The sequence below is a fragment of the Sminthopsis crassicaudata genome, chromosome 1 (assembly GCF_048593235.1).
Source record: "Sminthopsis crassicaudata isolate SCR6 chromosome 1, ASM4859323v1, whole genome shotgun sequence".
Taxonomy (NCBI): domain Eukaryota; kingdom Metazoa; phylum Chordata; class Mammalia; order Dasyuromorphia; family Dasyuridae; genus Sminthopsis; species Sminthopsis crassicaudata.
Genome location: NC_133617.1, coordinates 25,997,576 through 26,011,309, shown reverse-complemented (window position 1 = coordinate 26,011,309; position 13,734 = coordinate 25,997,576).

Below are 13,734 nucleotides of genomic sequence, written 5' to 3'. Positions count from 1 at the left end.
TGTGTGTGTGTGTGTGTGTGTGTGTGTTTAAGCCCCCGATAGCACCCTCCAGCATCGTGCAGGAGGTCAGATTTAGGAACTGTCAACAGCTCCCTAATGCATGTCCTCGCCCTCAGGATGGGGGTCCCAGCTTTTATAACCCTAATAGGCTCGTTAATCAGAACACACACAGGCAAAAAAAAGGCACTGTTTGTTTTCTCTGACAAGTATAGCATTTTCCCCCTGGGAGCTGGGAAGCTTTAAACACAGAGGGGGCCCCCCCTTCCCTAACTGAACATGAAAAAGTTTGGATACAACTGAGACGCGTCACCCTCTGAGGCCTAATCCCGACTGGAGAGTCCAGGGATTTGTTAAGGAGGGCTAAAAGTCTTTGCCACCCCTCCCAGCAGGCCTTGCTGTCCACTCCTCACGCAGGCCGGGGGGTTAAGGAGCTCAGAGGCTGGCCAGCAGCATTCCCAGGGGGCTTGGCGTGCTTCAGAACAGCCCAGAACTGACCACACCCTGGCCTGCCCCAGATGGCAGCTGGAGTCTGGGTAACAATTAAGGATAGGAGGGCCTTGGAGAGGGGGCTGGGGGCTGGATTTGACCAAGAATGTTTGTTAGTTTAAATAAGTTATGCAACCAGTTCTGGAAGGATCCCTGCCCCTCCATACATCATTTCTTATTAAAAAATTCCAACCAGGGGCCCCCGATGGACCTGTCCGTGACATTTCTGATCACATGGAATTCAAAATACTCCATTCCCTGGAAAACATATGGGGAAGAGTGTGGCCAGACTGTACATCCGGATAGCCCAGTCGATGGGGAGCTTAGGACCCCAAATAATGGCAGTAATCCCTTACATCTGTAGAGGGCTTTAGAATGTCCAGAGCTCTTTCATACCTATTATCTCATAGGAGTTGGGATTTAAAGCTGTCAAGGGACCTTAAAATCATCTCTTCTGATTCCTTCATTTACAGAACAGGAAACTGAGGCCCAGGAAAGTAAGAAAATAGGGCACAGAGGAGCAGCTTTGAAATCAGAAGGACCTACCTCTGAAATTTATTATCTACATGACCCTAGACAAGACCCTTAATATCCATGGGCCTCAGTGTCCACATCTGTAAAATGAGTAGGCCACATGACTTTGAAGCCCTTCTAGTTCTAGATCTGGGATCCTTAGAAGTTTCTGAAAGTTTGGGGTTAGTGTTGGCAGTAACTTTTTTTTTAATAGCTTTCTATTTTCAAAATATATGCAAAATAGCTTTCAACATTCATCCTTGCAAAAGCTTGTATTCCAAAAATTTTCCCTCCTTTCCCTCCACTCCCTCCCCTAGAGGGAAAATAATCCAATATATATTAAGCATGTGCAATTCTTCTACACATATTTCCACAATTTTCATGCTGCACAAGAAAAATCAGATCAAAAAGGAAAAAAAAATGAAAAAGAAAAAAAAAATGCAAGCAAACAACAAAAAAGTGAAAATACCATGTTGTAATCCACACTCAGTACCCACAATCCTCTCTCTGGGTGCAGATGGCTCTCCATCATAAGACCATTGGAACTGGCCTAAATCATCTCATTGTTGAAAAGAGCCATGTCCATCAGAGTTGATCATCATATAATCTTGTTGTTGCTGTGTACATTGTTCTCTTGGTTCTGCTCATTTCGTTCAGTATCAGTTCATGAAAGTCTTCCCAGGCTTTTCTGAAATCAGATGCTCACCAGGACAATAATGTACATTACCTTCATATGCCATAATTTATTTAGCCATTCTCCAATTGATGGGCATCCACTCAGTTTCCAGTTCCTTGCCACTACAAAAAGGGCTGCCACAAACATTTTTGCACATATGAGTCCTTACTCTTTTTTATGATCTTTTTGGGATACAGACCCCAATTAGGGACAGGCAAGTAACTTTTTAAATGAGTTAAAAATTTGTTAAACTTATAAAGTCTTATATAATTAATTGAATGTCATTATTAAATATTATAATAACATTTTATATATTTAGTTAAATATGATTTTACAAAGTTAACTGAAATCTTCTATTAGTATGTTATTTGATTTAAGTATTAAATATTATTATTATGAATTTTATATAGTTTAAATGTTATTATAATTAAGTATATAATGCCATCATTAACAACCTAAGATGAAAGGGTCTTAGATGGACTCAATCATTTAATCAATGCACAAACATTTATAAAGCACTTAGTGCGTGCCAGAATAGTGCTAGGTAGACATAGGAAATGTGTAAGCAAAACACTTCGTAGGTCACCTTAAAATAATAAAAACCTCAGAATCTAGTTCTTAGGAAAGTATGGACAGCTCACACGGGGAAAATGCTCACAAAATGGTCAGAAAAAGCAGTACAAGGACACTCTCAAGGTCTCTCCTAGAAATTTTATAATTGATTGTATGACATGGGAGACACTGGCACAGAACCTCCCAGCATGGTGTGCCCTCATCAGAAAAGCCTCTGTGCTTTATAAACAAAGTGGAATTGAATTAGTTCAAAAGAAACTCGAGATTTACAAATTTAGAAAATTCACCCCAACTGAATGTAGATAACATAGCATTTTCATCTTTTTTGCTGTTTGTTTTTTTTCTCATTTTTTTCCTTTTTGATCTGCTTTTTCTTGTGTAGCATGTTAAATGTGGAAATATGTTTAGAAGAATTGCACATGTTTAATTTATATTGGATTACTCACTATTTGGGGGAGGGCGTGGGAGGAAAGGAGAGAGAAAAATTTGAGACATCAAGTTTTGCAAGGATGAATGTTGAAAACCATCTTTGCATGTATTTTGAAAAATAAAAAGCTCTTATTAAAAAAGGGGGGAAAGGAAAGAAAAGAAAAGAAAAGAAAAGAAAAGAAAAGAAAAGAAAAGAAAAGAAAAGAAAAGAAAAGAAAAGAAAAGAAAAGAAAAGAAAAGAAAAGAAAAGAAAAAAGAAAAGAAAAGAAAAGAAGAGAAAAAAAAAAAAGAAAAGAAAATTCCCTCAAATGTTCATAGGGACTATTTGTCTGACCTGTGGCAGAGCATTCTGAGCTCATCATCTTGGTCTGATCAGCCATAATGGAACACACTAACTTGATTCTAACATAGTGATTTCATTTTGGTCTCTTCGAGAACAAAGGACAACAACCAACCCACAGACACTACATTGAAAGCTCCTTGAGGTCAGGGACTGTTGTGTTTTTTTCCCCTAATTTATATCCCCAGCACTTAGCACAGTGTCTGGCACATAGCAGGCACTTACTAAATGTTTATTGATTTGAATTGAGAGAAAAGAGATTTGAACTCTAACCTGTGATTCCAACTACAATATTCTTTCCAGGGTACCACACATTATACCATAACAATCACCACTTCAACAATCTCCTCCCCTCATACTCTGATAGATATAGTCCTGGACCGTGAACTCAAAAGCCTTGGGTAGAACAATGTACCCCATGCCCTCAGCCACAGGTCCTGCTTCCAATTGGTGTCTCATCATAAAGGGGAGCCCTCACTGATGGAGAAGAGGTTCACCTTTCTCACCCCAACTGGTACCAATGAAGAGATGCCCCAATGATTGAAGCACCCTCCCAAACCATTTCCTAGTCCCATTTCCACAACCATTATCCCAGGAAGCAGTACTTTTATAGCTATAATCTGGCAACTGACCTTACAGATTCATCTCCTCAGCAACATAATTTTTATCAGAGCTTTTTATTTTCAAAACATATGCATGGATAATTTTTCAACGTTGACCCTTATAAAACCTTGTGCTCCAAATTTTCCCGTCTTTCCCCCCACCCTCTCCCCTAGATGGCAAGTAATACAAAATATGTTAAACATGTTGAAATAAATCTTAAATCCAATATATGTACACATCTATACAATAATCTTTCAGCAATGTAATTATGGAAAACCCCAAAATCAAGGTCTCACCATCAAAGTCCTTGACATTATCAAATGTTTCAACATCAGAAATGGATATGAGATTTTAATATATATATTTAAATATATATTATTAATATTATAATAATATTATATATTAAGTATATTATATATTATATAGTAAGTATATAATAATAATATTAATATATATTAAATTATATATATATATATTTTATGTACATATACTTAAAGATTATATCTCTTCCTCTCACCCAGAGTAGAAGTACACAATGGGTCATTTGCATCAGCATGGAAATTTTGACCTCTTCCCAATTGGATTTTTTTTTTTTTTTTTTGAGGCTGGGGTTAAGTGACTTGCCCAGGGTCACACAGCTAGGAAGTGCTAAGTGTCTGAGACCAGATTTGAACTTGGGTCCTCCTGAATTCAGGGCTGGTGCTCTATCCACAGCACCACCTAGCTGCCCCCCCAATTGGATTTTAAGTTCCTTGAGAACAGGGATTGTCTTGGACTCTTTGTATCCAAAGCACTTAGCACAGTGCTTAGCCCATAGTAGGTGCTTAATAAACATTTATGGACTGAGATACTCCATTTCTGAGGCCAGTTTACTTCTTTATACAATCCAAGCGCTCTGCTGATCCCAAACCTCACAATATTAATTCTGACTTTAGTGCAGACACCAGATCCGGGCAGAACACTGAAATTCAGAAAGAGTGCTTAAGGGAGGCTCCAGCCTTAGCCTCCCAGATAGCTGGAATTATAGATATGCACTGCTTCAGCAGTGCATTTGCATTTATTTTGCTGTTGCTGCTGAAATGCTAATTAGGTAGTATCTCCCCCATCAAGATGGATGTTCCTTGAGACGAGGGCTGGTCTTGTTTTTATGTCTGTATCTTCAAGGCTTAGCTCTGAACTTCATGCTTAATAAATGCTTTTTCATGCATTCATTTTACAGAAAAAGAAACCAGGTCAAGAAATTAGATGACCAGAGGCAGCTAGGTGGTTCAGTGGATAGAGCACCAGCCCTGAAGACAGGAGGACCTGATTCAAATCTGGCATCTTAACACTGCCTACCTTTGTGACTCTGGGCAAGTCACTTAACCCCAATTGCCACAGCAAAGAAAGAAGAAGAAGGAGAAGGAGAAGGAGGAGAAGGAGGAGAAGGAGGAAGAGGAGGAGGAGAAGGAAGAGGAGGAGGAGGAGGAGGAAGAGGAGGAGGAGGAGGAGGAGGAGGAGGAGGAGGAGGAGGAGGAGAAGGAGGAGGAGGAGGAAAAGGAGGAGGAGGAGAAGGAGGAGGAGGAGGAGGAGGAGGAGGAGGAGGAGAAGGAGGATGAGGAGGAAGAGGAGGAGGAGGAGGAGGAGGAGGAGGAGGAGGAGGAGGAGGAGGAGGAGGAGGAGAAGGAGGAGGAGGAGGAAGAGGAAGAGGAGGAGGAGGAGGAGGAGGAGGAGGAGGAGGAGGAGGAGGAGGAGGAGGAGGAGGAGGAGGTAGTAAGAAACTCAACCAACACCCAAATCTAGGCTGTTGTTCTGTGATTTTCAATCCTATCTTACTCCCCATGACCCCAGAGATACAGGAGTGCTTTGCCATTTGCTTTTCCAGTTATTTTGACAAATGAAGAAACTGAGGCAAACAGGGTGAAGTGATTTGTCCAGACTCACACAGCTCTGAAGTGTCTGAGACTAGATTTGAACTTAGGAAGTCTTCTTGACTTCAGACCTGGCACTCTATCCACTCTGCCACCTGGTGGTCCTGTGTAAAAAAATCTTTAAAATACAAAGAGATCCAAATCATTATAAATGGATATTCTTACCAAAAAAAAAAAAAAAAAAAAAAAAAAAGTTTACCCAATGCAAATGAATTTAGTTTCTCCACAGCACTTGGATGAGTTGACCCTAACTTTCTGCCCTTAGCATGTGGGTAAGGCGTAAAGGAAGACTCCTTTGACTTTGGGAGTTGACCCCTGAGTCTCCCAATCCCCATCAATGGCTATTAAAAACTCATCAGTTAAACAAATGATCTGAGTAACCAAAATGGGGATCTTCCAAAACAAACAGTATCAGCCATGGGCCAGGTCAGGGCAAAGCAGACTGAGGCCCTAAGTCAGGCATGTTTACTGAGGGCCCATTGCCCATTGTTGAAGCTGCAGGTGCTGTCTGACACAGCCGAAGACCGGAGTCAGAACTGACAATGGATGTCTGTTCTGGAAGAAAGACCGCAGGTCTGTTTTGATGAGTATGTTGATGGCAATGAAAACGATGTGCCTTTTTTGCTCTTGTAGCTCGACACAGAACTAGTAGTCCACTCTTTGCTTTTCCACTTCTTGTCAAATACAATGCACAGACATTGCCATTCTGGTGGACTCCAAAGGGACTCTGTCCCCATAGGCACTCTCAACCCACAAATATTGGTATAGCCTGACCAAACTCACCTAGCCTGATACCTAACAAATTCCCATTAAGCAGTGCCATGGAGGAACTGTACAAGGTACAGTTCTAATATAAAGGAAGTGTTCACCTTCACCATTCATGGAATTATATTTATAGGAATAATCTGGTCATATGATCAACAATATGGAGAATTTTCTCTAGTCCCCATTAACTCTGAAAAAAAAAAAACTGCCAAAAGTGAAACTCTTCCTCAGAAGTAGAATAGTTAAAACTGGATCCACAAGACAGGAAAGCAAGAAGCCCAAGTAACAACAACTTAATGAATGATCATATTGGAGAAGGCCATACATGGCTTACTCACTCAATATCCCTCTTCCGCCAGCCTCCATGTTCCTAAAGGGCATAAAAACAAACCAATAGTTCTCTGCCTTATGCTTTGGGATTTCCCTCCTGTTGCAGACTCTGCAGATACATCCCACTCTTATCCTTCTTCCATTGTTCTATTGCAGCAGAACTGCCTAAGCAAATGAGGAACAGGGGAAATTGTGGGGATGGGATCAGGTTTCTTGTTGCTTAGGGTTGCCCTGCTGAAGAGGCTCAGGCCATCATGCCCACCATGCCTTCCTCATCTTCATAAAAAGTGCATAAAAAGGTGGAAACTGACATACATAGTTACATTACTTTCCTAATGAATTGACACTTCTAAGAAAAAAGTACAATGGGGAATGTGCTGGTAAATGTTTAACAAAAAGCTCTTTTAAGAATAGATAGATAGATAGATAGATAGGCAGATAGATAAATAGATGGATAGAGAGAGAGATGATGATGACTAGATGGATGGATGGCTAGATAGATGGATTAGTGTATGATAGATAAGTAGATAGGTAGTTGGATAGATAGATGGATGGATGGATGGATGGATAGATAGTTGATACATAGATAGATAGATAGATAGATAGATAGATAGATAGATAGATAGATAGACAGATAGATAAATAGATGGATAGAGAGAGATGATGACTAGATGAATGGATGGCTAGATAGATGGATTAGTGGATGGATAAATAAGTAGATAGGTAGTTGGATAGATAGATGGATGGATGGATGGATGGATGGATGGATAGATAGTTGATAGATAGATAGATAGATAGAGTAGATAGATAGATAGATGACAGATAGATAGAACTTTCCTAGTTACCAATGGAGGGAAACAAGACTGGCTTCTTTCTCCCACGCTTTTTGGCATGGTGTTTCAGTCAGGTTGTCAAACACCTTCAGTGAGGACAAACATGACATTAAAGTCAACGACCACACTGATGGTAAATTTTCACCTTGAAAGACTATAAGCCAAAACTAAAGCAGAGGAAGTGATTCTGCACGTTTTTTGTTTGTGGATGATTGTTCCCTCAACATAGCCTCTGAAGCTAAGATACAGCAAAATATGAATCAATTCTCTGCTGCTTGTGTTAATTTTGGCCTACCAATACCAAGAAAGCACAGGTACTCCATACTACACACACATCTTTTAAGCATAAACTTAAATTTAATATTTAATTTATATTATTAACATTTTCCATTCTTTTCCTAAGTTCAGATAATAAATAAAATAACAAATCAAGTCATGATCTGTGGGCTTTGCTGATTCTTAAATTATAATGCTCACACTGAAAATTTTTTAACATTCCTTTTTTTTTTAATTTTGAATTCCAAACTCTCTCCCTTTCTTCTGCCCCTCTCATACCTAGTGAGAAAGCCATGTGATGTTGATTATACATGTGAAATCATGCAAAATATTTCCATTTTTGTCAAATCACATAAAAGAAAGAACAATTTTTAAAATGAAATAATTATGCTTCAATTTGTACTCAGAGTTCATAAATTCTTGATCTGGAGGTGAATAGTATTTTTCATCAAGAGTCTTTTGGAATTATTCTTAGATTGTTATATTCTGCTCACTTCATTTTGCATCATTTCATATAGGTCTTCTGTTTTGTTTTGGTTTTTTTCCTGAAACCCTCCCTCTACTCTTTTCTTCTAGCAAAATACTATTCTATCACAATAATACCATACTGAAAATTTAACAATCAGTTAAATGGATAGAGCACCAGCCCTGAAGACAGGAGGACCTGAGTTCAAATCTGATCTGAGACACTTAACACTTCCTAGCTGTGTGACCCTGGGCAAGTCACTTAACCCCAGCCTCAAAAAAAAAAAATAATAATAATAATAATAATAATACAAGTAATCAATTTAGAGAGCATAAACAAACCAAAAATAAGGACTGGGTTAAATGAAACCCTAAAAAAGTTTAAATAAATAGTGAGTGGAAGAACAAATCATAGAAACAATTTATAATTATGTGAAAAGCAATGATAATGAGAAAACATACCAACATTTTGGGAATAAAACAGGACTCATAGGAACAATTATATTCCTAAAAACATACATTAGTAAAACAAAAAGTTGATGGGTCAAATATTAATTTAAAAATAAACAACTTAGAAACCCAAAATGAGCAAAAAAGGAAAAAAAAAGTTAAAGATTAGAAAATAAATAAATAAATTAGAAAACAAAAAGATTAGAACTGATGATCAAAATTAAGGTTTTATATTTTAAAAAACTAACAGAATTGATAGACATTTAATCAATTTGATTTTGTTAAAGAAGAAAAGAAAACAAGTCAATACAATAAAATATAAACAAGATTATATTATAATAAAATTAAGAGAAATTAAAAAAATATGATGACCTACTATGTGGAGTTATATACCAATATAATTGAGAACACAAAGAAAATAAAGAATTATTTTTAAAAAGGAAATACCCAAGCTAACAGAAAATCAAGAGATATTGAATATTCCAATTTTAGAGAAGGAAATATAATTCCCTGCAAAGGAATTATGGTGTTGAGAGTGAGTTGGAGAGGACTTCTGATTCTGATCAACTTACAGAACAATTTGATCAGCCTTTCAAAAAAAATTTATATTTACATTATAAAAATTATTCTCCAAAATTGAGAAATAAAGCAGCCTGCCAAAATCTTTTTATAAGACATTTAATACTAATATCTAAACTGGGAAAAGATAAGTAAAATAAGTAATTTAATATAAGGGAAAATAACAATATAATTTATCATTTTTAAAACAAAAACAGCCCAGATCACCTGACCAGTTCAATATCTGGGGGGAAATCGATTTAGAAAAGCAAAACTGACACATTTTATCTTAAAAAATAAAATAAAGTAAAAGGGTTCAATGTTTAGATCTAGAGGAGTTTTTTGTTTTGTTTTGTTTTGTTTTGTTTTGTTTTTGGCTGAGGCAATTGGGGTTCAGTAACTTCCCTAGAGTCACACAGCTAGGAAGTGTTCGGTGTCCGAGCCCAGATCTGAAGTCAGGTTCTCCTGACTCCAAAAGCAAAAATCATTTACAATGAGAATATATGAGAAATTTTCTGAACAAATACAGATATTTCCTTTTAATTTCGCTAAGACAAGAAAAAGAAATTAAATATGTCAAGATAAATATAACTAATAAAACTTTCATGAAAAATAATTAATTAAAATTAATTTATTATTAATTTGAATTAACTAATATATCTTTGTTTATAATAAAAAAATATTAAAATAAAATAATTAGTAAGATAATTAAGTTTCAATAAAATTTTAGATTTAAAAATAAACCCACAAAAAATCAACATCAAACCTATATTATTATAACAATTAAATCAAAGAGACTATCCTAGAAAGGGAAATTTCATTCAAAATAATAACAAAATAAAAAATAAAAAATTGGGAGGCAATTTTTAAAAGATCATCAATATCAATTACAAAATGTTCCTTAAAGAATAATGAACAACTTCAATGACTGGAAAACTATTTATTGCTCATGTCTAGACTGTGTCAATTAATAAAAATGTCAATAATATACAAGTTAATTTATAGTTATAATGCTATACCAATTAAACTATCAAAAGGATACTTTACAGAACTAGAAAAAATAATAAAATTCATTTGGAGGAATAAAAGAACTAAAATATCAAAGGAAATAATGAAAAACAAAAGGATAAGATGGGAGAGCTATGGCATTTCCAGACATCAAAGTAATTCTAAAACAGCAACATCAATATCATTTGATAAAGGTCCAAAAATAGAAATGTAGACCAATAGAAGAGATTAGACATCCCTTCATTCCTTTCTGGACTGCACTCCTAATTTTCTGGATTTTCTATACTATGTAACAACATGGATGTTCTGTACAATAAGTATCTTCTCCTGCGAATCTTTTCACCATTCTTTCATGTCTTTTATTATCTTCACCCATTAAAATCTAAATTCCTTGAAGTCAGAGATTGTCTTGCTTTTTGCTTGTATGTATATGTATGTATAATAAATATTTCATATATATATATGTATATACATATATATATTCCCTGTCACAGCTAATAAATACTTAGTTTTTATATGGGGAGAACTAAAATAAATGAAATTAAATAATCAAGTGTGCTATAAAACAGAAGACATAAATTATATAGGAAAGTTCTCCCTATTTGGCAAGAACTTCTGGGAAAACTGGAAAGCAGTCTGGGAGAAATTAGATTTAGAGACCAACATCTTACATCATATTTTACAATAAATTCAAAAGAGAAACATGACCTGAATATTAAACATCAGACCATAAAAAAGCAGACATATGTCTTTCACAACTTTCATAAGTGATAAATGCTTAACTAAGCAAGAGGAAAGACAATTACAAAAGATCAAATAAATAATTTTGATTTATATGAAGTTGAAAAGTTTCTCACCCGAAGAAATTTAATAAATCTATGATAAGAAGACATTCTCTTTGATAAGAATTTGTTGACTGAAAGAATTTAATAAATCTATAAGAGGAGAGTTAACTGAAAAAATATTTATGTCAATTTTCTTTGATAAGAATTTGGTAACCACGATATATGGACAGCTATCAGAAATACAAGAGAACAAAAGCTATTCCCCAATAAATAAATGCTCACAGAATATGACTAAGCAACTCTCAAGGGAAAAAAAAAATTGCTGACCAGGAACAACTAGAATAAAGAATACTTCAAATTAGTAATAATAAGAGAAATGTTAATTAAAGTAGTATTCAACTTTTATCTTTTATCTCATATTTAGTAAATTGGTCTAACATGAGTGTAGCCAGTGTGTAAAAATAGGTTCACTAATATACTATTTGAGTACACGAATCAATACAAGTATTCTGAAAAGTAATTTGGAATTATGCAAATAAGGTGGATAAAATGTTCATACTCTGACCTAAATCAATAAGCTTTTATTAAGTACCTATTATGTACCAGGTTCTATGCTAAATAATAGGTTCAAAAAGATAAGGTAAAACATTTAATGAGGAGCAAACATCACATGAGGGAAATAATATGGAAACTGCTATTTACAGATAAGACATATATAGGATGAATTGAGGTTGTCTCAGTCCTGGGAAAGCCAGGGTGGAGCACTAGCATTCCATTGCTAGAATATTATCTCAAGAAAATCATTGACAAAAAGAAATGGTACGTGTATAATAAAATATTTATAGTAGTATTTTGTGTATGTGTATGATAGCAAAGAACAAAAAAATCAATAGCTGCCCATCGGTTGGTTCATAGCTAAACAAATTGAGGTGCATGAATGTAATAGAATGTTAAAGTGCCTCAAGAAATCATGAATATGATGATGACATAATGACACGGAGTGACTTACATAAACTGATGCAATATGAAGCCAGGAGAGCCAGGAGAAGAATATGTGCAGTGACTGCAATGATATAAACAAGATGACCCACAACCACAAAACAATTAAAATTGAATGCTGTAAATTTATTGACAAGTTTAATCCCAAAGAAGAGATGAGGGCATCTCCCCACCTCATTCTTATACAGAAGTGAGAGATTAACAGATTCTGGATATCACATATTTTAGCAGGATTTTTTTCTACTATGTATGTATTGATTGACTTTGTTGATATTCCCTTCTTTTTTTCTTTTTATTTATTTATTTTTTGCTATAAGAGATGTCTTCATGGAAGGAGAGAAAAGGAGAAGGATGAGGAGTAAATTTCAGTGATGTCAGAACAAAAGATATCAATAAAAATTTGTGTTTAAAAAAGAAAATACATTCACAAGAAAAAAATGCCGCATTTAGAATCAAATTTGAGTTCAGATCTTGACTTTGCCTTTTAATTGCTTTCATGTCACACAAGCAATAATGCACTAATAAGTTTTTAATAAAAATTTAATGAAAAATATACATATACATGTATATATAAAATATGCACATGTATACAATATACATGTATATTTACATGTATGTATATATACACACATGTGTGGGTGTGTTGTGTGAACTAGGAGGCTCAATGGTTACAGTGCTGGGTCTGAAGAAGACTCATTTTTCTAAGTTCAAATCACTTAGTGATTGCAAGTCACTTAACTCTGTGTGTCTCAGTTTCCTCATCTGTACAATGAGTTGGAAAGGGAAATGACAAATCATTCTTATATCTTTGCATAGAAAATCCCAAGTGGGATCATCAAGTGTTGGAAGTAACTGAAAATAATGAATAATAGAACTCAATATGCTTTTAAATTTAATCTGCATTTTTTTATTTTCCTTCTCAATTTTTTTTTAAATTTCTAGATCCAATTTTTCTTGTGCAACAAGATAACTATATGGATATGTATACATATATTGGATTTAACATATATTTTAACATGTATTGAAATACTTGCCATCTAGGGGAGGGGATAGGGGAAAGGAGGGGAAAATTTGGAACACAAGGTTTTTCAAGGGTCAGTGTTGAAAAATTGCCCATGAATATGTTTTATAAATAAAAAGCTATAATAAAAAAATTAATCTGAATTTACAATTTTGACCAATTAGAAGTCTGTTTTTTTTTTCCTTTTAATGTGTAAAACACTTATATTAGGGATACAAAAACAAGAGTGAAAATTTGTTTGCTCCTAAGAAACTAACATTATACTAGAAAGGCATACTGTGTGTACAGAAAAGTAAATGCAAAATATAGAAAACCCAAGAAACAAATCATTTATTTATTCCATGGAGGAAAATTGGAAACATTTAAGGAAAGATCATATGTTGGAAATAATGTTTAAGCTGGACTTTGAGGAAATTTTGTGTTCCAAGAGGAAGAGGAATGATATGTGCCTATCTGTGTTTTAACAATATCACTTCATTAACTATATGGAAGATGGAAGGAAGAGAAGAGAAAATGGAAAATAGGGGACGTATTAGAGGCTTATTATAATAATTCAGGGCAGCTATTATGTCAACCAGGTAAGTAGACAGGTAAATATGAGATGTGGCTACTGATTAGATTTGTGGGGTGGGAAATTGTGAAGAGTTGAGGTTGACCATTAGGTTATACATCTTAGTGACCCAAAGAATATTGTTTCTTCAACAGACAAGTATG